Source organism: Pleurodeles waltl, chromosome 1_2 (genome assembly GCF_031143425.1).
Source record: "Pleurodeles waltl isolate 20211129_DDA chromosome 1_2, aPleWal1.hap1.20221129, whole genome shotgun sequence".
Lineage (NCBI taxonomy): Eukaryota > Metazoa > Chordata > Amphibia > Caudata > Salamandridae > Pleurodeles > Pleurodeles waltl.
In genome coordinates this window covers 687,688,569-687,714,804 of record NC_090437.1, presented here as the reverse complement: position 1 = coordinate 687,714,804, position 26,236 = coordinate 687,688,569, and positions in this window count along the sequence as shown.

Below are 26,236 nucleotides of genomic sequence, written 5' to 3'. Positions count from 1 at the left end.
TGTTCCCTATTAGCAAAATTTCATTAGTGAGGATCCTTAACTAACACCAAATTAGCATCAGCATGTTGGGCTTCATGCAAAACAATTTAGTAACACAAATTTGGAAAATCATCTAACTATGGCTCTATCAAAACAGTGCAGTTTGTACCTAGAAAGGAAAAGCAAATACACATGATAGTCAACAGTCTAATTCATTATACCTATCCTCAGTGTGGATCAGCAAGCAGAGTCAGTCTTCGTCCTCAGGACATCAGTCTATCAGCACGGCAATCAGGATTCAGCATCAAAGTTCAGAAAACGCAAAGTCTTTAAGCATTAAAATTAAGCACGTCTCTTTTCAGGACGCACAATCAGCATAAATGAAGGTCTTCTCTCAGTGAAGTGTTGTTAAATTAAAATTAGTAAAACTACTTCCCAAATCCCTATTGGTCAATTAATCTCATGTTCACAATTTGTCCAATAAAACTAAAATTCCAAATCTATGAATGATATCATTACTCTGTTCACATGTCGTTGATTGGTTGTCCTGTAATGTCCTCATCATCTGGCTTATCAGGTAACAATATTTTTTCAGCTTCCACTGCAGTCAGTATCTCCATTGTTCTCTTCCTGAGAAAGTCAATCTCAAACGCATTACACACAAAATGTTACGTTGGCAAGAACAGCATCTTCTAGCAGTTGGATGCTTCCGTTGTGAGCACATTTAGAGAATGCAAAATGAAAATCACAGTTTAATTCTCTAGGACAGCCATTTCTTAAATGTTAAGAAATACAGCTTTGATATGAGGCCTGGCAACTAGGAGAAGACAATCGCTAATTTAAGGCCTACAATTAATAAAGCTAGAGCCCTTAATATGACATATTTCTACATTAGTCAAACATATATTCAACATTTCACGATATTAATCTACCAATAAGTACACTTTGTGAACATTGACGGCCATTCTTCATAATCACATTTCCAAATGCATGTGTTATTTTTCTACATTATTATATTTTTTACAAAAACCCCTTATTCAGAATACATGAACACTCATTAATAATTTTATTAAAACATCTGCGCTAGCAATCCCTCCTCTGCTGACTAAATATGTCATCACACTAACTACCACCCACAAATTTTTGCATCAGCTAAACTGTCAATTCAATCCCTCCATACCTTTGTTCCCTTTTTGAATTTTCCCTATACAATTTTTTGCTTTTCTTTTCTTCCCTCCTCTGATTATTCTTTGACCTCTTCAATTTAATCCTTTTGCATAATTTACGCAATCCCCATATTCCAATTAGACAAATCACAATAATCAACATCCCTTGCAAGATTTTCAATAGTATCCCATTCCAAATGTTTCTGAGCCAATTTCCCACTGAAGCAAATCCCTTGCCAACCTTTTCCCAAACACCTGGTTCTTTTAATTCTTTCAAATCAGCACTTTAATTAGGCAGATTAGTAATTAACCCTCTACTTTCTTTACTGTTATCAGGAATATATGAACAACAATGCCTAGAATTAATCATCCTACAGACTCCACTATCCTTTGCTAAAAGAATGTCTAAAGCAAGATGATTCTGAAGAGTCATAGCTCTATCAGCAGCTAACTCAGTATCTAGAAGGAGTATGGCTCCTGAAAAATTTGTCAGCTTGTTATCCACAATAGTAGATAACTTTCTAATCTTTATCGAATTCAGAATGACTCCCACTGAAGGAATCACTGCTCCAAATATATCTTCCACTATAACAGAAGAGGACTCACTCCTGTGTCTCCTATGATGTAATTCAGTCACTTTTGGAAACTTCTTCAAATGATACATTTGATAAATCTTTGGGAAAACGATCCTCAAATAACATGTCCCATACATCCCCTTGGAAGATGGTAATAAGCATTAAGACCACAGGTATAATAAATTCCGGGAATCGCCGGGTCCTGTCCATTCAACATAAATGTCCATTTACTGTGAAACAAAAATACATACTTACATTCACTCGTTCCCACAAATAAAGTGTCAGTGCGTGATTTAGGCCTGTATATACAAAGTTTCCCTTTGTGTTACACATCTAAAGCTAATTTCCCTTGTGTTTTAATTGCACTATAAGCATAATCATTCCTGTAAGTCCTTTTCTCTAAGCCTTTTTCTAACTTCTCCTTCAATGCCTTTCTCCTGTCATCTGTGTGATCTAGAAGCTTTTCTCTAAAGGTGTAAGTAAGCATGTAAGATTAATCCTATGCACATAAGCTGTGCCAAACATCAATGTAGGCTCAAGAAACCTCTAACTATTACTATGTCATTATCCCTATCTACTCTACTCCAATACCTAATTATAGGGACAAATGAAAACACCATTTCATAGTTTGAGTAAAAGTACTGAATGTACTCCTGGTTATAAAATCTTGTTAGTAGCAGACTACAACTTATTCCAAAGGTTAAGGGCAAGCTGTGATATGTAACTCCTTCCTCAACTGATGAAGGAATCTGCGTACACACATAACAATTCCTCGTATCCATCGTCTCAACAAACTCACTCAATAAGAGATAGAAGACATTAGAAGAAAATTCTCCTTGCGCATTAGTATCCCCAGGCAAATATTTCTCATCTAACCTAAACTTATCTGTTGCCGTTAGTGCAGTAGTTGTCTCAAAGGCAGAAGTATGGGTGGCTTCACTCTTATCAAGAACAGACATACCCACAATCAACAGTACAAACAATTTCCCACACATAATTGCCAAACCAATACTCATATATTTAAAGCACCTAATATCTCTACCCTGCTTGCTAATGTTACTCATGATCTGTAAAGAATCAGAAAGCAGAAGACAATTTTGAAAAACTGCCGCAAAAATCAAAAATAGACAACTCTTCCTTCAGCAGTTATTTAAAGCTTTCAGTCTCACTTTCAGGATCCCTTGTCAAAATTGGTAAGCATCTTGTCAAAATCAGGTTTCAAAAGTCAAATCAGGTTATCAATGTATCTTCTGGTTAATTTCAACAGTCTCTTTTTCAAAACCTTTTCTCTCAGATTGTTTCAACAATTCAGTTCATCAGATTCCTTCAAGTGCCAAAATACTGACCCGGAATGTCTCTATCAAAACAAAAAGACAAAACCTCTTGCTGCCACTCACTTGTAGTTGCGTACGCCCATTCAGGACCTGCGTATCTTTGACTTGCTATTCTCTTAATTTTCAACCATCGATCACCATTCAATTCTCCTACACTTAGATCTTCTCTCCTTGTTGTATCTAATTCTTCCTCGATTGTTGCCTCAACAACCACTTCCTTTTCTCTTTCTACTTGCGACTCCGGCCACTTATCTCCTTTCAGTGGACCTTTTGTCAGTGTTCTGTTAAGAGTCGAACTAGAACCTTCTCCTTGTTCTGCGGTGTTTTCTCTTGATGGACCTGCAATCGCTTCATGAGGAGTCAGATCACAGTGACTTTGATCCACCTCAGCTACCGGCAATTGCTCTGTTTGTCTCTCAAGATCATCTGCTTCTGGGAAAGCCCTCCTCAGACTAGGCTTTTCTGTTGCCTCAATTGAGATAGACTCTTTGTCACCCTCCTGACGGTCTTCTCCTTCATCTCTCACAGGAGTGACTGAACCATCCTCAACAGGCTCAGATCCGGTCTCAGTTCCTGTTAGAAATGGGGTCTTTGGGTGGCAGTCAGGTTACCCCCTGTCCAAGCAAGGACCCTCACCGTAGCCAGGGTAAAAGAGAATCACACTCAGCTAACCTCTGTTTACCCCCTTGGTAGCTTGGCACGAGCAGTAGGCTTAACCTCAGAGTGCTAGGTGTAAGGTATTTGTGCCAACACACAGAGTAACCTAATTAAAACACTAAAAAATGACACAACAAAGCTTTAGACAAATAGAAAATATTATCTAAACAAAACAAAACCAAAACGACAAAAATCCACAATACACAAGTCAAGTTATCAATAAAAATGCAAAAAGAGTCTTCATGTAATTTTTAAAAAACGCACACTAACGCTGTTAGCGTGAAAATGGACCCTAGGTGCGTCAAAAATAACCCCGCACGGCGAGTGTGCATCGAAAAGGGCTTGTGATGCGTTGATTTCACTCACGAGCGAGACCTTACGTCGTTTGTCCTTTCGTTGGGTCGGCGTGCGTTGCTTCTTCTCTCTGCAGGACAGCGATGCCTCAATCCGGTCAGCACTCTCGGGTCCGGGCAGGCCTTGCGTAATTTTTACACGCCCAGCGGCGCTTGCGTTGGAAATCCAACCGCACAATGATCCGAAAACCACGCAGCGCGGGTTGCAATCTCACCAGCTTCCATCAGCGATGCTGTGCGTTGTTTCTCCAGCCTCGAGCATCGATCTTCTGATCGTAATGCAGGCGAGCGGCGTTTTTCAGCCGCAAAGCCGGCAGTCTGACGATTTTTCAGGGGCAGATCGGAGTCACGTCGATCTTTTCCCTGCACTGCATTCTGTGTGTGGATTTCTCACTTTTGGGCTGCCAGCTTCTCCTTTCAGGGTCCAAGGAACTGGATTGGCACCACTTGGCAGGGCAGGAGTCTCTCCAGAGACTCCAGGTGCTGTCAGAGAGAAGGCTTTGCTGTCCCTGAGACTTCAAACAACAGGAGACAAGCTCTAAATCATGCCCTTGGAGATCTTCACTAGAAGGAAGGCAACACAAATTCCAGTCTTTGTCCTCTAGCACAGGCAGAAGCAGCAACTGCAGGATAGCTCCACAAAGCACAGTCACAGGCAGGGCAGCTCTTCTTCCTCAGCTCTTCAGCTCTTCTCCAGGCAGAGGTACCTCTTAGTTTCCAGATATGTTCTACTGTCTGTGGCTTGGGTACCCTTATACTCATTTCAACCTTTGAAGTCAGCCTACTTCATAGCAAAGTCTCTCTTGATTGTGAAATCCTGCCTTGCCCAGGCCAGGCCCCATACACTCACCAGGGGGTTGGAGACTGCATTGTGTGAGGGCAGGCACAGCCCTTTCAGGTGTGAGTGACCACTCCTCCCGTCCTTCCTAGCATAGATGGCTCATCAGGAAATGCAGACTACACCCCAGCTCCCTTTTAAATCTACATTTTTAAATCTACATATTTAATGGTAGCCCCCATGTTAACCTATGAGAGGGACAGGCCTTGCAACAGTGAAAAACTAATTTAGCATTATTTCACTGTCAGCACTTATAAAACACATTATTATATGTCCTACTTTAACCATACACAGCACCCTGCCCTTGGGGCTACCTACGGCTTACCTTAGGGATGCCTTTCATGTAAGAAAAGGGAAGGATTTAGCCTGGCAAGTGGGTACATTTGCCATATCCAATTTACAGTTAAAAACTGCACACACAGACACTGCAGTGGCAGGTCTGAGACATAGTTACAGAGCTACTTATGTGGGTGGCACAACCAGTGCTGCAGGCCCACTAGTAGCATTTGATTTACAGGCCCTGGGCACCTCTAGTGCACTTTACTAGGGACTTACTAGTAAATCAAATATGCCAATCATGGATACGCCAATGACATACACATTGTGTATAGGAGCACTTGCACTTTAGCACTGGTTAGCAGTGGTAAAGTGCCCAGAGTAACAAAAACAGCACAAACTGAGTCCAGCACACATCAACAACCTGGGAAACAGTGGCAAAACATTAAGGGAGACCACAACAAGGATGAAAAGTCTAACACGTGTCCCCCCAGCTGAAAGTGGGGAGCAAATACACAACCTCATGGGAGTTCTCATCACTAAGGAGGAAGAACCTGGACGGACCATCAGCATTGGCGTGTTCTGTAGCAGGACGGTGTTCTACCTCAACAGTTTTTGATTCTCACCCCTCATCTGCATTAACCATCTGAAAGGCCTGTGGTCAGTCTGAACCCGTAAGTGAGTCCCAAACAAGTAGGGTCTAAGCTTCTTCAGCACCCAGACCACAGCAAACGCTTCAAGTTCCATGGCACTCTACCTACGTTTCCTGGGAGATAACCTCCTGCTAATGAAGGCTACAGGTTGATCTAGGCCCTCTTCATTAAGCTGTGAGAGTACTGCTCCAGTACCATGTTCTGAGGCGTCTGTTTCCACAACAAACTCCTTGGAGTGGTCAGGTGCCATCAGCACGGGTGCTGTGCGCATGGCAGCCTTCAGGGCAACAAAAGCGTTTTGGCAAGCCTCTGTCCAGATCACTTTCCTGGGTTGCTTCTCAGAAGTCAACTCAGTCAAGGGGGTAACAATGGTACCATATCCCTTGACAAACCTCCTGTAGTATCCTGTGAGACCTAAGAAGGCTCTTACTTCAGTCTGGGTCTTGGAGGGCTCCCAAGCCAAAATGGTGTCAATCTTTGGCCGTAGGGGTGCCACCTGACCACTCCCCACCTGGTGTCCCGAGTACACCACAGATCCCTGCCCTATTTGGCACTTGCTCGCCTTAATGGTGAGGCCTGCCTTCTGCAGGGCCTCTAACACTCTCCAGAGGTGTTGCAGGTGTTTCTCCCAAGAGGAACTAAACACAGCAATGTCATCCAGGTAGGCGGCACTGAACTCATCCAGCCCAGCCAACACCTGGTTGACCAACCTCTGAAAGGTGGCAGGGGCATTCTTCATCCCAAATGGCATGACTTTAAATTGAAAGTGTCCATCTGGGGTAGAAAATGCTGACCTCTCCTTGGCCCCCTCAGTTAAGGCAATCTGCCAGTACGTAGATGTTAAGTCAAACGTACTGAGGTGCTTGGCAGCTCCTAACCAGTCAATGAGCTCATGAGCGCGGGGGATGGGGTGTGCATCAGTCTTGCTGACCGCATTGAGTCCCCGGTAGTCCACACAGAAACTGAGTTCTGGAGTGGCACCAGATGCATCAGCCTTTAGGACCAATACCACTGGGCTGGCCCAAGGACTGATGGAGTGCTCAATAACCCAGAGGGTTAACATTTTGGATACTTCATCCTTAATGCAAGCCCTGACCCTGTCAGTCACCCTGTAAACCTTTTGTTTAATGGGTGCACTGTCCCCAGTGTCCACATCATGTATGCACATGTGTGTGACTCCTGGGATCAGGGAAAACAGTGAGGCGAACTGCCCCAACAAGTGGCAACAGTCACCCTGCTGCTCCTCAGTCAAGGAGGGGAGAGAATCACTCCCTCCACAAACTCATCTTTTTCTCCTGCAGACAAGAGGTCAGGAAGAGGCTCACTCTCCTCTTCCACCCCATCATCTGTCGCAAGGAGCATGGACAGTTCAGTCCGCTCAAAGTGCAGCTTGAGGCTGTTGACATGCAGGATCCTTAAAGGGTTCCTTGGAGACTGCAAGTCCACCAGGTAGGTGACTTCACTCTTGCGCTCCACCACCTCAAATGGCCCAGTCCACTTGTCCTGGAGCACCCTAGGGTCCACTGGTGCCGTCACCCACACTTTTTCTCCAGGTTGAAACTCGACCAGAGTGGCATTATGGTCATACCAGCATTTAGGGGGTTATTACAAAAAAAGGGAATTATGACCCTGGCGGAAACCGCCAACAAAGACAGACACTTTAGCACACCGACCGCCACGGCGGTGAAAACAAGCAGCGCGGCGGTCACCGCCAACAGACAGGCGTAAGACAATGTACCGCCCACAGTATTACAACCTGCCAATCCGCTACCTTTTCCGGGGCGGATTCGCCGTGGATAAAAACACGGCGGAAACAGCTTTTGGTATGGGAAAACGCTCACCCGAACACATCCCACGAGGAACGACGACTCCATGGACCCGGAACTCCAAATACTCCCTGCCCTTGTGTTTCTGCTCCTCTACGACCAACAGCTACGTAGGCGCCGAAGACAACGGTGAGTACTGCACCTACGACACGGGGAGGGGGAGGCAAAGGTTAGGGGGACACCCACCAAACCCCCCCACCCTCGCATATTACAACATACACACCAATGCATTCACAAAAATCACAGTAACAACCCACAATCCCCCCTGAAGAATGAAAAGACAATGCGAAATTCGGTCAAACATTGTAATGTGGCAATATACATGTCATACAAAAATATTCAGATATATCTTTGAAAATCAGTCATAAATATATACAGTACGAGAAGTGGTGCAGATATGTAAATTACAATGTCCGTGCACCAACAGTCCAAAAATGCATGGGCGAGGCCCACAAAGGATACCTGACCAAAATCGGAGAGAACACTGCCGGGGCATCAGATTGAAATACTACAGGCACCTCAGGGGGAAGGGAAGGTAGGGCACCTCAGCCGGATGACTGCAAAGCCAGATCCACGACGGGGCTCCATGCCCATTGATGTATCCTGGGGAGTGCAAAGCCACAGTCTCACAAGTCTCTACAGTGGGTGGCTTGCCCACTGTGCCATCTTGGGGCGTGCAAAGCCACAGTCTCACAAGTCTCTACAGTGGGTGGCTTGCCCACTGTACCATCCTGGGGAGTGCAAAGCCACAGTCTCACAAGTCTCAACAGTGGGTGGCTTGCCCACTGTGCCATCCTGGGGAGTCCAAAGCCACAGTCTCTCAAGTCTCTACAGTGGGTGGCTTGCCCACTGTGCCATCCTGGGGAGTGCAAAGCCACAGTCTCTCAAGTCTCTACAGTGGGTGGCTTGTCCACTGTGCCATCCTGGGGAGTGCAAAGCCATCCTGGGGAGTGCAAAGCCACAGTCTCACAAGTCTCTACAGTGGGTGGCTTGCCCACTGTGCCATCCTGGGGAGTGAAAAGCCACAGTCTCACAAGTCTCTACAGTGGGTGGCTTGCCCACTGTTCAATCCTGGGGAGTGCAAAGCCACAGTCTCTCAAGAAGATGCAGGTCTCTACTGGTACTGGGGGGGACTGGTGCCCAGACTGGATGAGTCTCCCTGTGAAAGTTCCTGTCCTGTCACTGTCCCAGCTGCACATGGGATAAGGATGCCTGATGTGGCGGGCCATTCATTCCTACCCGGTGCTTGCCCTGTTCAGCGGTGCTTTGCCATGGCGGTCTTTGCCCTGTTCAGCGGTGCCTTGACATGGTGGTTCTGGACTGTTCAGCGGTGCCTTGACATGGCGGTCTTTGCCCTGTTCAGCGGTGCCTTGCCATGGCGGTTCTGATACGGACATTGGTGTGTGGCATGACGTTCTCTACACTGGGCATTGGTGTGTGGCATGACGTTCTCTACACTGGGCTTTGGTGTGTGGCATGACGTTCCATCATTGCACAGCGGGGCTGTGGCAGCCGGGGCCCTCCAGGGCACTGACTCCGGCGGTGGCGGTGGTCTCCTGACCACTGACAATACTTGGGCCCTCCTGGGCACTGACTCTGGCGGTGGTCTCCTGACCAGTGACGATACTCGGGCCCTCCTGGGCACTGACTCCGGCGGTGGCAGTGGTCTCCTGACCAGTGACGATACTCGGGCCCTCCTGGGCTGTGACTCTGGCGGTGGTCTCAGGACCAGTGACGATACTTGGGCCCTACCGGGCTGTGACTCTGGCGGTGGTCTCCTGACCAGTGACGATACTCAGGCCCTCCTGGGCACTGACTCCGGCGGTGGCGGTGGTCTCCTGACCAGTGACAATACTCGGGCCCTCCTGGGCTGTGAATCTGGCGGTGGTCTCAGGACCAGTGACGATACTTGGGCCCTCCTGGGCTGTGACTCTGGCGGTGGTCTCTGGACCAGTGACGATACTTGGGCCCTCCTGGGCTGTGACTCTGGCGGTGGTCTCAGGACCAGTGACGATACTTGGGCCCTCCTGGGCTGTGACTCTGGCGGTGGTCTCTGGACCAGTGACGATACTTGGGCCCTCCTGGGCTGTGACTCCGGCGGTGGTCTCTGGACCAGTGACGATACTTGGGCCCTCCTGGGCTGTGACTCCGGCGGTGGTCTCTGGACCAGTGACGATACTTGGGCCCTCCTGGGCTGTGACTCCGGCGGTGGTCTCTGGACCAGTGACGATACTTGGGCCCTCCTGGGCTGTGACTCTGGCGGTGGTCTCTGGACCAGTGACGACGGTGCTGGCGGTTGTGTGTCGTCCGCCGGAAATGATGGCGCACTTCTCCGCCGTGACACTCACAACAGGCTGGGCAGACTTCCTCAGGCCCTTCCCCACCTTTGGTGGAGTCACAGCTGACTCTCCAATCCCCTTGGAACCCATGTCAGTTGTTTTCCCACCAGGAGTCTTAACACGGTCCCGTCGTCCACTCTCCAATTTCAGAGCCTTTACAGGGGGTGGGCTGCCAGTGCCTTGGCTCTGGGTCCTACTGCCTGCCCTGGTGGCCGGTGCACTCCACAAACCTTGAACAGGCACCACTGGTATTGGAGGCTTTTTGGCTGAGGCGCTACGACGGGACTGATGAATTGGAGGGTGTGGGGTGGGGGCAAAAAGGTCAACGTTACAGAGGGACAGTTTCTGACGAACACTGGGATGGGTAGCTGGAGGGGGTCTGGGAGTGGAGGAAGAGGAGGTGGTTGTAGGAGGTGTCACTTTAGGTGTTTTGGGTGCAGGTGCAGGTACTGGAGGCTGTTGTGAGGTGGATGGATGTTGGGTGAGTGATTGCAGGCGTTTGTGTACTTTGGGAGGGGGCGTCACAGACACACTGGGAGAGGACACAGGGGACGTGTAAATGGCAGTGGGGTGGTGAGTGCAGGTGAGCGGCGAGTGGTGCTGGGTGTCCTTGTGCGATTCATGGTGCCTGTAGATGTGGTGCATGCAGGTGTGTCTGTAGACGAGACTGGGAGGGAGGAGGGAGAAGAGGAGGAGGGGGACACAGTGGAGGCAGTGGATGTTGCTGTGTCTGTACGTGGGTGAGGCTTGCGTGAGTGCCTGTGGTGTGTGTGGTGCCTATGTTTGCTTGAGCTACTTGGGTGTGTTGACTTGTGTGCATGCTGGTCTGTAGGTGTGCTTGGGATGGGCTGGGGTACAGGAGATTGGGTCTGGGTGGAGGAAGCTGGAGGGGGGAGGCTAGACACAGAGACAATGGCTGACATCAGTGCTGAGGCCAGAGATTGCAGGGTTCGCTGAAGGACAGCCTGACCAGAATGAATGCCCTCCAGGAATGCATTACTGTGTTGCAACTCTCGTTCTACACCCTGGATGGCATTCACAATGGTAGACTGCCCAACAGTGAGTGACCTGAGGAGGTCAATGGCCTCCTCACTGAGGGCAGCAGGGGTGACTGGTGCAGGGCCTGAGGTGCCTGGGGTGAAGGTGATGCCCACCCTCCTGGGTGAGCGGGCACGGGGCGAGCGCTGAGGAGCTGCTGGGAGGGCGGGGCGGGTAGGGGAGGTGGCGGCTGTACCTGTAGAGGTGGGGGGCACAGATGGTGCCGCCACCACAAGGGAGTCCCCATCGGCAAACGAGTCCGTGTCGCTGCTTGGTGATCCGGTGGCCGACGTGAAGCTCCCCTCGCCCTCCGTCCCACTGGTGCATTCAGAGTCCGTGGTGTGTGTCAGAGTCACCAGATCCTCGGGGTCTGTGCACGTTCCCAACACTTCCACCACAAGACAGCTCCAATACTCTGATTAGATTTATCACAGAGTCTAAGAGAGTCCAAGTGGGGAAAAGGGGATTAGGATGGGAACAGCTGGGAAGGAGACCTGTAGGAAGCAAAATGTTAAAACACAACATCAAAATTACATCTCATGAATTCAGTACCATGCTACAACTCTAAGCTTCGTCTTTTCCCAAAAACATGAACAACCCTAGAATAGTCCTAAAACTGATTAGGCTTTAGATGACCGAATACCTCAGGAGGAAACAGGAAAAGTTAAATAGGACTTTCAGATTCGAGTACTTTCTTTAGCATGAGAATCAGGAAACACTCTGAGCAATTTCTAAACAACTATATGAATCTCCTTTTAAGAATACATATCAGGAACACACAGCATTACATCTAGAATTCTGGTATTGTTGTGTTCATCTCAGAAAAAACATTGGGAAGTGAATTGCGCACATTGCAGATTTTTATATGAGTATTAAACACCATAAAGGATTGTGCACCATGAAATCACACAATGTAGATTCAAGGAATAAATCACGCAACGTGTCAACTTGAAATGCTACCAAGAAAATGTCTTAGAATAGTAGCGCACAGTAATTTACATTATTTATACAGGAGGAAAGAATTGCGCGTCTTGCCGATTCAAATGCCACCATACAAATATCAAAAAATGGTAGCGCACAATGAACAACATGAAAAGCACTCAGGGAAAGAATCGCGCATCTTGTCGATTCAAATGCCACCATGCAAATGGCAAGAAATGGTAGCGCACAATGAATAACATGAAAAAACACTCAAGGAAAGAATCGCGCATGTTGCCGATTCGAATGCCACCATGTAAATGTCAGAAAATGGTAGCGCACAATGAACAGCATGAATTACACACGAGAAGTGAATCGCGCGTTTCGCAGATTCGAATGCCACCATGTAAATGTCAAGAAAAGGTAGCGCGCAATGAACAACAAAGTTAAATGCTCATGAAACGAGTTGCACGTCTTGCCAACTCGTAAAACATCATGTAAATGTCAAGAAATATCAGCGCGCAATGAACAACCATGTAATAACGAAGTCAAATCTTTATGGAATAAATTGCGCGTCCTCCCTATTTGCAAACCACCATACAAATGTAAAAAAATGGCAGGGCACAAGTAATCTGTTATTCATTTAAGAATTAAAATCAAGAATATGAAAATTCTCAATTACGGTGTTGGGAAATGTCCAAACACCGTCTTACCGCCTGGAAACACTGATCACCAATGAGAGATGAGTGCAGAAGACTGGAAAATCCAAATAGGCCGCCGGGACAGGAGCTCAGGAAGAAGCTGCTGCTCTGCAGCAGGACCTCTGAATAGTGAGCACTGGAAGTTGGGCTGACTCTCTTTTATAGAGTCTTGGCCCAGCCTAGAACCACGCCCAGGCATGTTGCAGGGAAAGTCTCTAGAAGGCCCTGGAAAGGGACCATACCCTAACACACTCTGAATGTCTGCAGCAATACATTGCAAATGTACAGTATTTATAAGCACCTTAAAAATGAATCTTTTGGATGGAATTCTGCAATGCAAAAGGTTAAACAATAACATATCATCACAATGCATAAATTACATTATCTTGCGAGTGTTGGGTTTTTGCATTCTAGATGCCCGTAGAGCGCGCACTGTCCTGGTGTTGACAGTGTGGCCCTCCATGGCCATGTGGGATGCAGCTCCCTCGTGCTCCGGTGCCACTGTACCTCCGCCTGTTGATGCTGATGTACAAAAGGACAGGGAGAGCAGAAAAAGGGGGGGAGACAGAAGAAAGAGAGTTTTAGTGCATGGATTACCGCTACCGTTGGCGGACAAGACAGACGCAGCAGCCCCCTGCATTACGCCGTGCTCCTGCCCTCTGCACATGCAATTTCTGGGATATGGCCTACATGGCAATGGTGGACATCTGCGCACATGTATGCCACAGGGACAACTGTACCTCAACTTGGCACTCTGCTGAGGTGGGGTAGAGTGCCACATGGCCTACATTACGGAGGGGCCTTGCCTACCTAACTCGCCCTGGCCTAGGGACACCCACAGCCCACCTCCCCCACCCAGACACCTCCACTGCACGCAAAGTCAGCAGAATGATGTTGTACTCACCCCCTTGTGTCCGCTGTGATGCCCTCAAGTGCCCATCCAACTCCGGGTAGGCCACCGCCAGGATTCGGAACATCAGGGGGGTCATGGTGCGACGGGCACCCCTCCCACGTTGGGAGGCCATCCCCAGCTGAGCCTCTGCTGTCTTCTTGCTGCAGCGGCGAATGTCCTCCCATCTCTTACGGCAGTGGGTGCCCCGTCTCTGGTGGGCCCCCAGGGTCCGGACCTCCTTGGCGATGGCACGCCATATGTCCCTCTTCTGGTGGGCGCTGACCTACATGACATGCACAAGGGAAGAGGAAAAGTCATTACCAACTGCACCGTTGTTGTGAGTGGCCCCCTCCCTACTCTGGCCATGTGGCCCTTTCATTCCCATGCATTGTTGTTCTATGAACTCTGCCCCCTTCCCTCTTCCAACCAGCCCTCTCCACCCAGGCCTAGCCCATACAACGTGCTCCCTGTGTACTAACCTGTTGGTCTGGAGGACCGTAGAGTAGCGTGTACTGGGGGAGGACCCCGTCTACCAGTTTCTCCAACTCCTGTGCAGTGAAGGCAGGGGCCCTTTCCCCAGACGCAGCAGCCATCGTCGCTTTCAAACTGAGGACACAGCAGCACCAGCAGTGTAGGTCCTCTCCTGTCGAAGGTCAGGTATCTAGTGATTGAACAGATAGAAAATGGCGGTCACGTCCGCGGCGGTGACGTCCGCGGCGGTGCGCATCATCACCGCCAGCGCACCTGTTCATTGGCTCCTGGGACCCATAGGGTCCAATGTTAACCAATGCAGATTTGCGCCGCGGTCTACGACCGCCTACCGCGACGGTGTGCAACGCCAGCGCAGTTACCCCACAATCCCATTGTCCCAGTTTAGAGGTCAGGCAGCTGCCATTTCAGGGGCCCACATGGCTTCAGTTACCTCTGCGTCACACATAGCTAGGCCTACACTCAACACACATACAGGAAGGGTTTTGTGAGTGGTGTAGTCTTGTGTGTAACTGTGGGTAAATACCTGGAGGAATAATGACTGGTTCTTCGCTGTTGTCCTTCGTAGACACCGTCAGCTGGGACATATGAGAAGATGGCGGAATCCTCCGGTGTACCGACAGCTGGTGGACCTGTTGACAATGGAAGAGCGACATGTCATCGTCACCTACCGGTTTGACCGTGCCACAATCCAGGAACTATGTACCCATTTGGAGCCTGACCTGATGTCACCAATCCGCCATCCGACTGGAATCCCCCCTGACGTGCAGGTGCTGTCAGTGCTCCATTTCCATGCAAGTGGGTCTTTTCAGACAACAGTGGCCATGGCATCAGGGATGTCCCAACCTATGTTTTCCAGCGTGTTGTCCAGAGTGTTGTCTGCCCTGCTGAAACACGTAACGAGATACATCATTTTCCCGGAGGTGGAGGATTTGCCTACAGTGAAAGGTGACTTCTATGCCCTTGGACATATCCCCAACGTCATAGGTGCCATTGATGGGACCCATGTAGCTCTGCCCCCCCCCACAGGAGTGAACAGGTGTACAGGAACAGGAAGAGTTATCATTCAATGAATGTCCAGATGGTCTGTTTGGCAGACCAGTACATCTCCCAGGTAAATGCTATGTTCCCTGGCTCAGTGCATGACGCCTACATCCTGCGGAATAGCAGCATCCCTGATATGGTGGGTCAACTCCAGAGGCACCGTGTATGGCTATTGAGGGACTCTGGTTACCCCAACCTTTCCTGGCTATTGACCCCAGTGAGGAATCCCAGGACCAGGGCAGAGGAACGCTACAATAAGGCCCATGGGCGGACTAGGAGGGTGATCGAACGCACCTTCGGCCTCCTGAAGGCCAGGTTCAGGTGCCTCCATATGACAGGTGGATCCCTATTCTACTCACCGAAGAAGGTGTGCGACATCATCATCGCCTGCTCCATGCTCCATAATTTGGCTTTGCGACGCCAGGTGCCTTTTCTGTAGGAGGATGATCCAGATGACGGTGTTGTAGCAGCTGTGGAGTCTGTGGAGCCTGTGGACAGTGATGAGGATGGAGCTGAGGAAGAAGACAACGACAACAGAGAGTCAGTCATACAGCAATATTTCCAGTGAGACACAGGTGAGAACATTTTCATTTTTAGCATTACGTTAACTTTCACACGTCTACCTCTGTCCTGTTTCTCGAATTAAATCACTATTTGGTAACTGATTTGTACCCTTCCATTACGGTTTCACAGGTGTGGTTACCTACGTGTCAACTGCTTGCATCCTTTAAGGGCTTGTGATGTGTGACATAGGTATGTTAGCCTTACAATGGTAAACCCATTATGACACTGTCATTGATAATACATATTTTCTAAATCACACACTGACTCCAGATTGTTTTGTGTTTCAAGGGTGGTTATTGAAGTGCTCTGAAATGTGAGGGGTTTGTAAAATGGTGAGGGGTGATGGCGGAGGAATGTCCATGGCAGAGTCCAGTCTATTAGTCTCACAGGTGCACTGCCCATCTGGGCATAGGAAGTGGAGCTGGGGCAGTTTAAGTATGGACAGGGTAACAAAGTGGGACAGTGGGATGACAATCAGGGTGGTCTCATTTCCTGGCGGGGGTCTTGCCATCTTGCTCTGTCCTGTTCCTGGATCTCAGGGACCGCTTACATGGTGGTTGTCCGTCTGCATGGGGTGGGGTGCTGGTGTGTTGGTCCTGTGGCGGGGCGTCCTGTCCACTAGCGCCGGCGGAGGTGGTGGGCATTTCATCGTCCATGCTAGTGTCAGGGGCCCCTTGGAGTGCCACGGTGTCCCTGAAGGTCTGCTGTATGTCCTTCAGCACCCCTACGATGGTGCCCAGGGTGGAGCTGATGGTCCTGAGCTCCTCCCTGAAGCCCAAATACTGTTCCTCCTGCAGGCGCTGGGTCTCCTGAAACTTGACCAGGACCGTCGCCATCGTCTCCTGGGAGTGGTGGTATGCTCCCATGATGGAGGATAGGGCCTCATAGAGAGTGGGTTCCCTTGGCCTGTCCGCCCCCTGTCGCACAGCAGCCCTCCCAGTTCCCCTGTGTTCCTGTTCCTCCGTCCCCTGGACTGTGTGCCCACTACCACTGCCCCCAGGTCCCTGTTGTTGTTGGGGTGGTGGGTTATCCTGGGTTCCCTGTAGTGGTGGACACACGGCTGATTGACCTGTCCTGGGTACGGAGGTTTGGGCCCGCTGGGTGGGTGCTGTGCTGGTGTTACCAGAGGGTGGAAGGTCAGTGTTGGGCTGTGCCTGTGCAAGGGGAACCGACTGTCCCGAGGCCCGCGATGGTCTGGGCTGGTCATCAGGCTCCAGTAGGGCAGAGCTGCTATCGTCACTGTGGGCCTCTTCTGTGGGTGGAGTGGAGATGTCTAGACTCTCCGGTGAGGTGACTGTCCTTCGTGATCCTGCAGGTGCATAAGGGCATGATTATTGCATGTGTGTGTGTCATGGTGTGCAATGGGTGGGTGAGCGTGTACCCCAGTGCTAGCATTCCTGTGTGGGTGCTTGTGTGATGATGGTTAGGCGGTTGTTCTGGGTATGTGCAGTGAGCATGCTTTGGTGATTGGTGTCCATGCTTAGTTGTGTTATGCAGGGCTTGTTGTTGGGATGTGTGGTTTGTGTTCTTAGTACATTAGTGAGGAGTTTGAGTGATATGGGAGGGGGTGAGGGTGGGGGTGTGTGATAGCGTGCAGGTAGGGTGGGGGATATGATAGTTGAGATTTGACTTACCAGTGTCCATTCTTCCACCGACTCCTCCGAGGCCCTCTGGATGCATGATGGTCAAGACTTGCTCCTCCCATGTTGTTAGTTGTGGGGGAGGAGGTGGTTGTCTGCCGCCAGTCCGCTGTACCGCGATGTTGTGCCTGGAGACCGTTGAACGCACCTTCCCTCGTAGGTCGTTCCACCTCTTCCTGATGTCCTCCCTATTTCTTGGGTGCTGTCCCACAGCGTTGACCCTGTCCACTATTCTGCGCCATAGCTCCATCTTCCTGGCTATTGATGTGTCCTGTACCTGTGAGCCAAATAGCTGTGGCTCTACCCGTACGATTTCCTCCACCATGACCCTCAGCTCCTCCTCGGAGAAGCGGGGGTGTCTTTGGCGTGACATGGGGTGGTGTAGGTGATGTGTGGGGTGGTATATGTGGTGATGAGTGTGGTGAGTGTAGTGGTGTGTGGTGTTTTGTGCGTGGATGTTGTGTGGGTGATGGTGTTGTGTGCCTCTGTGTGATGGAGTTGTCTATTCTATGCTCTCTCTCTGGCTTTCTTTCTGAATTTTTTGTCGTAAGGGTTTGTGGGTGATGTAGGTGTGTGTTTTATATTGTGTTGGGTGTGTGGGAGTGGTGTTTGTATGTGTATCAGGTGTGTGTATTTTGAAGTGTCCAATGTGGCAATGTTTTGGAGATGTGTTTGTATTTTGAGCGCGGCGGTGTGTACCGCCAATGGAATACCGCGGTTGAAAGACTGCCGCGTGGATTCGTGGGTCGTAATAGCATGGGCGTGTTTCTGTTGGCGTGGAGGATTTGTTTTCCGCTGGTTTATCACTGACCTTTGGTGTGGCGGTGTTGTGTGGGTGTCTGAATTTCGGCAGATTCCAAGATGTGGGTCATAATAGCTGTGGCGGAATACCGCCGCCGCCGTGGTGTTTTGGCAGTCTTCTGCACGGCGGTAAGCGCCTTTTACCACCAATGTTGTAATTACCCCCTTAATGTCCTCCTGGCTAGGTTCCAGGTCCTCCTGTGCGGGAGTCCTGAAACGGGCAGTCTGCTTTCTCAAAGCCAGCATGTAGCTAAATACATCCTGGGGGGTTTACTAGGAGCTTTCCCCAAAGCCTCCTTCACCAGACTAAAAGGTCCCCTCACAGGGTGGCCATCGATGAGCTCAAAAGGAATAAACCCAAGTCCCTTTTGAGGCACCTCCCTGTAGGCGAACAGAAGGCATGGCAAGAAGACGTCCCACTTCTGCCTCAAGGGCTCTGACAGGTCCATGGTCATGCCTTTCAAGGTACGGTTGAATCTCTCAACCAGACCATTACTTTGGGGGTGGGAAGGGGTGATGAACCTGTAGGTTACCCCACACACCTTCAACAGAGACTTCATATACGTGGGTATGAAGTTGGTACCCCTATCAGATACCACTTCCTAGGGGAACCCCATGCGGGTAAAAAACCCGATCAGTGCACGATCCACCACAGGGAAAGTGACTGACCGCAGAGGAATGGCTTCTGGGTTCCGGGTGGCATAGCCCTCCAAGACCAGGATGAACCTGTTGCCCATGGCTGTCTTGGGATCCAGAAGCCCCTCAATGTCAATACCTACCCTTTCAAAGGGAGTACGAACCACAGGTAAAGGTTGGAGGGGAGCCTTACATGTCCCCCCACTCTTGTCACTTGCCTAGCAAGTTGGGCAAGACCTACAGTGTGCAGCAGAAGGCACACCAGTAGGAAGGCCCTGATGCACTGGGGTGCCACCAGCATACCAGCTGACCCAGGCTCAGGAACCTGAGGCTCACTATACAGGAGGCCATCCTCACTATAGATCAGGTGAGTACCTGGCTCCTCGCCAGCTGCCTGGGCTGCAGCCTGCTGCTGCAGTCCCTCTAGAGTAAGACAAGTTTTCTGTGCTTCACAGAATGCCTCCATGGTGGGTCCCCCTTCCTGCTGCCACTGCGACAGCTCAGGGACCTCCCCCAGTTCAGCAACCTGTTCCCCTGTAGGCTCCGAGGCGTCACCCTCAAGCTCTGCCTCTTCCCGGACCGTGGGAACTTCTGGGGCCAGTTTCCCGCGCCCCCTGCCCTTCTTCTTCTTGCTGGTCCCCTGGGCCACTGTTCCAGGCTCCAGGGGCTATTGACCACCCTGACGGGCTGCCATTGACCGGGTGGATACGCATACCCACCCAGGCAGACCCAATATCTCCAAGTGAGACCTGTGTTCTACCTCCTTCCAAAAGGAATCCTCCAGGTCATTGCCTAGCAAACAATCAACTGGCATGGTTGGACTTACAGCTACCTTCAAGGAACCTGAGACCCCCCCCATTCAAAGGGAACCTGCGCCACTCTGCACAGACGCTCTGAGTTGTCAACTACTTGGTGAAGTACCCAGGGATCAATCCGCTCTTCCGACACCAGCTGACTCCTCACTGTAGTCACACTGGCTCCTGTGTCTCTCAGATCCTCCACCCTCTGTCCATTGATGGTCACCCACTGCCTGTACTTCATAGTGTTCTCAGGCACGAGGGTTCTCTGGACCATCTCACTGTCCCCTAGTGAGACAAGGGTCATCTCAGCTGGCTCCCACCCACCTGGAACCAACTCCTCCCCAAGCTCTACACTGGTCAAACCCTGGGACAGCGCACCAGTAGGTGCCGGTGTACTTTTGGGACATTTGGGGCCCCCCTCACATGACCCACCTGGTCACATACATAGCACTTACGTAGGGGACCACCTGCCGCTTGCTTCCCTTTGGAGAACCATGGCTTCTTCTCACTGGGGGGTTGGGAATCCTTACCCTGGGTATCAGTTTGGGGCCCTTTAGAGAACTCTCCATGTTTCCCCTTACCCCCCTTTCTTCTGAGAGGGACCCTGTCCACCCTTGGCGTGGTCTCCCCCATACCTCCTTTGGACCCTGGTGCTCTCCCAGCAGTTCGCTTCCTGTGCAAGCTTCCTGGGATCAGTTAGCTTGCTGTCAATCAGGTGTTGGCGCAGCTCTGGAAAACATAAACTGTACAAGTGCTCCCAAGCAATCAAATTGTAAAGCCCCTCATTCGTAGTTACCTGACTGCCCTTCACCCAACCATCCAATGACCTGCAATAAGAATCAACACATTCCAACCATGTTTGGGATTCCTTCTTCTTATAGGACCTAAACTTATCCTTATACTGTTCAGGGGTGAGACAATACCTAGTGAGTAGGGCATCCTTCATGATAGTGTAGGTGAGATTCTGAGCATCCCCTAGGGCTGTCAATGTATCCCTCCCCTCTACCTCAATTTGCTTCCACAGACCCCGCACCCAGTGAGCTTCAGGGACCAGATTCATGTGGAGAGCAGACTCATACACCTTGAACCACAAGTATATGTCATCCTCCCTCTTGTAATCCTTCACTAGGTCTTTTGGGATGTGTACCCTTCTTTCAGGCTGCACTGTAATGTTGCTGCCACCATCTTTACTGGACTGGCTTCTCTGATCTAACTCTTTTAAGCTAAGCTCATGAGCCAGCAGTATCTTCCTTTACTCAATGGCCATCCTTCTATCTTCCATCTCTAGACTGAGCTTCTTCAACTCCAACTGGTAATCTCTCTCTGCGTGTCTGTCCTGTAACTCTTCAGGTGTCAGACCCTTAGATGAGGCACTGCTACCTGCCCTGGAGACCTTCTCCCTGGACATGACAGGCCCACCCACAATACCATTGTGTATGGAACACTCTTCCTCCTCCTCCTCATCGCCCTCATCCTCTGTGTGCCCTTCAGTGCTCTTGGCTGTCACCAAGCGCTGTAAGGCTGTAAGCGCCTTTTGCAGCTCCTTCTTCTTGGATTAACTCCTAATGGGACAGTCAAAACTTTTACAGAACTGCTTTAACTGAGCCCTGGTATAGCTCTCCTATTTCTCTAGGTCAAAAGCAGCTTCAACTGATGCATCTCCAGCTTGGGACATGATGAAGATTTAAAACAAGTGCAAAGTTCCAAAGGCGGAAAAACAAGTTCCCAAATGAAGTTTAAAAAAAAAAGTCACTCAAGGGATCAGCAAGAAGTAGAATAAAAAAGTCCCAAAGAGAAAAGCAAAAATCACAAGGCAAGTAATATGTGGTCACGTAGTGGTCTGAACTCAAATAGTATTGTACACTTAATTACTCTATGTCAAGTACAAATACAAACCCAATCCCATCCACTGATCACCAATGTTAGAAATGGGGTCTTTGGTTGACAGTCGGGTTACCCCCTGTCCAAGCAAGGACCCTCACTCTACTCAGGGTAAAAGAGAATCACCCTCAGCTACCCCATGCTTACCCCTTTGGCACGAACAGTAGGCTTAACTTCAGAGTTCTAGGTGTAAAGTGTTTGTACCAATGTACACAGTAATTTAATGAAAACACTACGTAATGACACAACATAGGTTTAGAAAAATAGAAAATATTTATCTAAACAAAACAAGACCAAAACAACAAAAATCCACAATACACAAGTCAAGTTATCAATAAAAATGGAAAAAGAGTCTTCATGTAATTTTAAACACACACTAACATTGTTAGCATTAAAATGTACCTTGGGCGTGTCAAAAATAACCCCGCACAGGCGAGTGTGCTTAAAAAAGGGCATGCGATGCATCGATTTCACACACGAGCGAGACCTTGCGTCGTTTTTCCTTTCGTTGGATCGGCGTGCATCGTTTCTTCTCTCAGCAGGAGAGCGATGTGTCGATCTGGTCAGCACTCTCGGGCAGTCCTTGCATCGTTTTTACACGCCCAGCGGTGTTTGTGTCAGAAATCCAGCCCCATAATGATCCAAAAACTATGCAGCGCGGGTTGCGATCTCACCAGCCTCCATCAGCGATGCTGTGCATCGTTTCTCCAGCCTTGAGCATCGATCTTCTGGTTGCGTTACAGGCGAGCATCGATTTTCAGCCGTGAAGCCGGTGGCATTGTTGATTTTTCAGCCGCAGATCGGAGTTGCGTCGATCTTTTGCCTGCACGGCGTTCTGTGCATGGATTTCTCACTTTTGGGGTCCCAGGAACAGGATGGGCACCACTTGGCAGGGTAGGAGTCTCTCCAGAGACTCTAGGTGCTGGCAGAGAGTAGTCTTTGCTGTCCCTGAGACTTCAAACAACAGGAGGCGAGCTCTAAATCAAGCACTTGGAGATCTTCACAAGAAGGAAGGCAACACAAAGTCCAGTCTTTGTCCTCTAGCACAGGCAGAAGCAGCAACTGCAGGATAGCTCCACAAAGCACAGTCACAGGCAGGGCAGCTCTTCTTCCTCAGCTCTTCAGCTCTTCTCCAGGCAGAGGTTCCTCTTGGTTTCCAGAAGTGTTCTAAAGTCTGTGGTTTTGGGTGCCCTTCTTACACTCATTTTCTCTTTTGAAGCAGGCCTACTTTAACACAAAGGCGGTGATTCTAACCGCGGCGGACGGCGGTCGCCGCCCGCCATGCGGTTACCCCCAAATGACCGCACCGCGGTCACAAGACCGCGGCGGCCATTCTGGCTTTCCCGCTGTGCTGGCGGGCGACCGCCAAAAGGCCGTCCGCCAGCACAGCGAGAAAGACCCAGCAACGATGAAGCCGTCTCCGAATGGAGCCGGCGGAGTTGCTGGAGTGCGACGGGTGCAGTAGCACTCGTCGCGAATTTCAGTGTCTGCTAGGCAGACACTGAAATTCTTTTTGGGGCCCTCTTACGGGGGCCCCTGCGGCAACCCCTACCGCCATCCTGTTCCTGGCGGGAGACCCGCCAGGAACAGGATGGCGGTAGGGGGTGTCAGAATCCCCATGGCGGCGGAGCACGCTCCGCCGCCATGGAGGATTCTCAAGGGCAGCGGAAAGTCGGCGGTACACCGCCGACTTTCCGTTTCTGGCCGCGGCTGAACCGCCGCGGTCAGAATGCCCAGCGGTGCACCGCCAGCCTGTTGGCGGTGCTACCGCGGTCATTCACCCTGGCGGTTTTTACCGCCAGGGTTAGAATGACCACCAAAGTCTCTCTTGATTGTGGAATCCTGCCTTGCCCAGACCAGGCCCCATACACTCACTGGGGGGTTGAAGACTGCATTGTGTGAGGGCAGGCACAGCCCTTTCAGGTGTGAGTGACCACTTCTCGCCCTCCCTCGTAGCACTGATGGCTCATCAGGAAATGTAGACTACACCCCAGCTCCCTTTGTGTCACTGTCTAGTGTGAGGTGCAACCAGCCCAACTGTCAAACTGACCCAAACTGACCCAAACAGGGAATCCACAAACAGGCAGAGTCACAGAAATGCTTTAAGCAAGAAAATGCTCACTTTCTAAAAGTGGCATTTTCAAACACACAATCTTAAGATCAACTTTACTAAAAGATGTATTTTTAAACTGTGAGCTCAGAGATGCCAAACTCCACATGTCTATCCGCTCCCAAAGGGAACCTGCACTTTAATCATATTTAAAGGTAGCCCCCATGTCAACATATGAGAGGGACAGGCCTTGCAACAGTGAAAAACGAATTTAGCATTATTTCACTGTCAGGACATATAAAACACATTACTATGGTGGTCATTACAACCCTGGCGGACGGTGTTAAAGCGGCGGTAAGAACGCAAACAGGCCGGCGAAAAAAAAAAGGGAATTATGACCGGCGGTACAGACAAGCAGCGCGGCGGTCACCGCCAACAGACAAGCGGAAGACAAAGTACCGCCAACAGTATCACAACCTTCCAATCCGCCACCTTTTCCGGTGCGGATTCACCGTGGATAAAAACACGGCGGAAACAGCCATTTCAATGGGAAAACGCTTACCTCTAACACTCCACGAGGAAGGAGGGCACCATGGAGCCGGAACTCCAAATACTCCCTGCGATAGTCTTCCTGCTCCTGTACGATCATCATCAACACCGGCGCCGAAGACAGCGGTGAGTACTGCACCTACGACATAGGGCAGGGGGGAGGCAAAAGTCACGGACACACACACGCAACACCCCCACCCCCACCCCGACCCTCACCCACTACAACACACACACCAATGCATATCCAAACATCACAGTAACAACCCCCCCGGAAGAATGCAAAGACAAAAGGAAATGAGTGCAACCATTGTAATGTATAAAAATACAGTAAGCAAATATATACAGATATATATACACATTCAACAAAATATACATCACGATTAGTAGTGTAGGTATGCACCATTCAATGTCCGTGGACCACTGGCCCCAAAATGCATGGGCGAGGCCCACACACGGTACCTGAGCAAAACGGAGAGAACACTGCTGGGGCATCACATCGAAATACAACAGGCACCTCAGGGGGAAGGGAAGGGGGGGCACCTCAGCCGGATGACAGCACCACGCCAGATCCACGAGGGGGCTCCATGCCCATTGATGTATCCTGGGGAGTGCAAAGCCACAGTCTCTCAAGTCTCTACAGTGGGTGAGTTGCCCACTGGACCATCCTGGGGAGTGCAAAGCCACAGTCTCACAAGTCTATATAGTGGCTGGTTTTCCCACTGCTGTATCCTGGGGAGAGCAAAGCCACAGTCTCACAAGTCTCTATAGTGGGTGGTTTTCCCACTGCTTTATCCTGGGGAGTGCAAAGCCACAGTCTCACAAGTCTCTACAGTGGGTGGTTTTCCCACTGCTGTATCCTTGGGAGTGCAAAGCCACAGTCTCACAAGTCTCTATAGTGGGTGGTTTTCCCACTGCTTTATCCTGGGGAGTGCCAAGCCACAGTCTCACAAGTCTTCCTAGTGGGTGTTTTCCCACTGCTTTAGCCTGGGGAGTGCAAAGCCACAGTCTCACAAGTCTCTATAGTGGGTGGTTTTCCCACTGCTGTATCCTGGGGAGTGCAAAGCCACAGTCTCACAAGTGGATGACAGTCTCCACTGGATCTGGAGGGGGACAGGTGCCCAGAGTGCTTCATCCTGTTAAGGACTGAGGTAGTGGATGCTGTTCTCCACTGGTTCTGGCGGTGGACAGGTGCCCAGAGTGCTTCATCCTGTTAAGGACTGAGGTAGTGGATGCTGTTCTCCACTGGTTCTGGAGGGGGACAGGTGCCCAGAGTGCTTCATCCTGTTAAGGACTGAGGTGGTGGATGCTGTTCTCCACTGGTTCTGGAGGGGGACAGGTGCCCAGAGTGCTTCATCCTGTTAAGGACTGAGGTAGTGGATGCTGTTCTCCACTGGTTCTGGAGGGGAACTGGTGCCCAGAGTGCATCACTCTCCCCGTGATGGTCCCAGTTCCGTCACTGCCCCTGCCGCACATGGGCTACTGGTGCTTGAGTTGGCGGTGCTTGCCCTGTTCAGCGGTGCTTGCCATGGCGGTCTTTGCCCTGTTCAGCGGTGCTTGACTTTGCAGTTTCTGACCTGTTCAGCGGTGCTTGCCATGGCGGTCTTTGCCCTGTTCAGCGGAGCTTGACTTTGCTGTCTCTGACCTGTTCAGCGGAGCTTGACTTTGCTGTCTCTGACCTGTTCAGCGGTGCTTGCCATGGCGGTCTTTGCCCTGTTCAGCAGTGCTTGCCCTGTTCAGCGGTGCTTGCCATGGCGGTTCCTCATTGCCCAGCCTCCTGGGCACTGACTCTGGCGGTGGTCTCCTGACCAGTGACGATCGGGCTGGCGGAGGCCTCCTGGGCAGCGGGGATGATGGCGGCCTTCTCCGCCGTGCTGCTCTTCCCAGACTTTGGCGCTTTCTTCTGCCCCTTCCCCACCTTGGGAGGAGTCACAGCTGAGTCAACACTCCCCCCGGGACCCTTGTGAGCGGCTTTGCCGGCTGGAGTCTTCACCCTATCCCGTCGGGCACTGTCCAACTTCTGGTGCTTCACAGGGGGGGACTGGCTGTGCTTTGGCTCCGTGTCACACTGGCTGCCCTGGTGCCCAGTGCACTCCACATACCTCCAACAGGCACCACTGGTAACTGAGATTTTTTGGCTGAGGTGCTAGTATGGGAATTGGAGGGGGGGTGGTGGGAAAGAGGTCAACGTTGCTCAGGAAAAGTTTCTGACGAACACTGGGACGGGTAGCTGGAGGGGG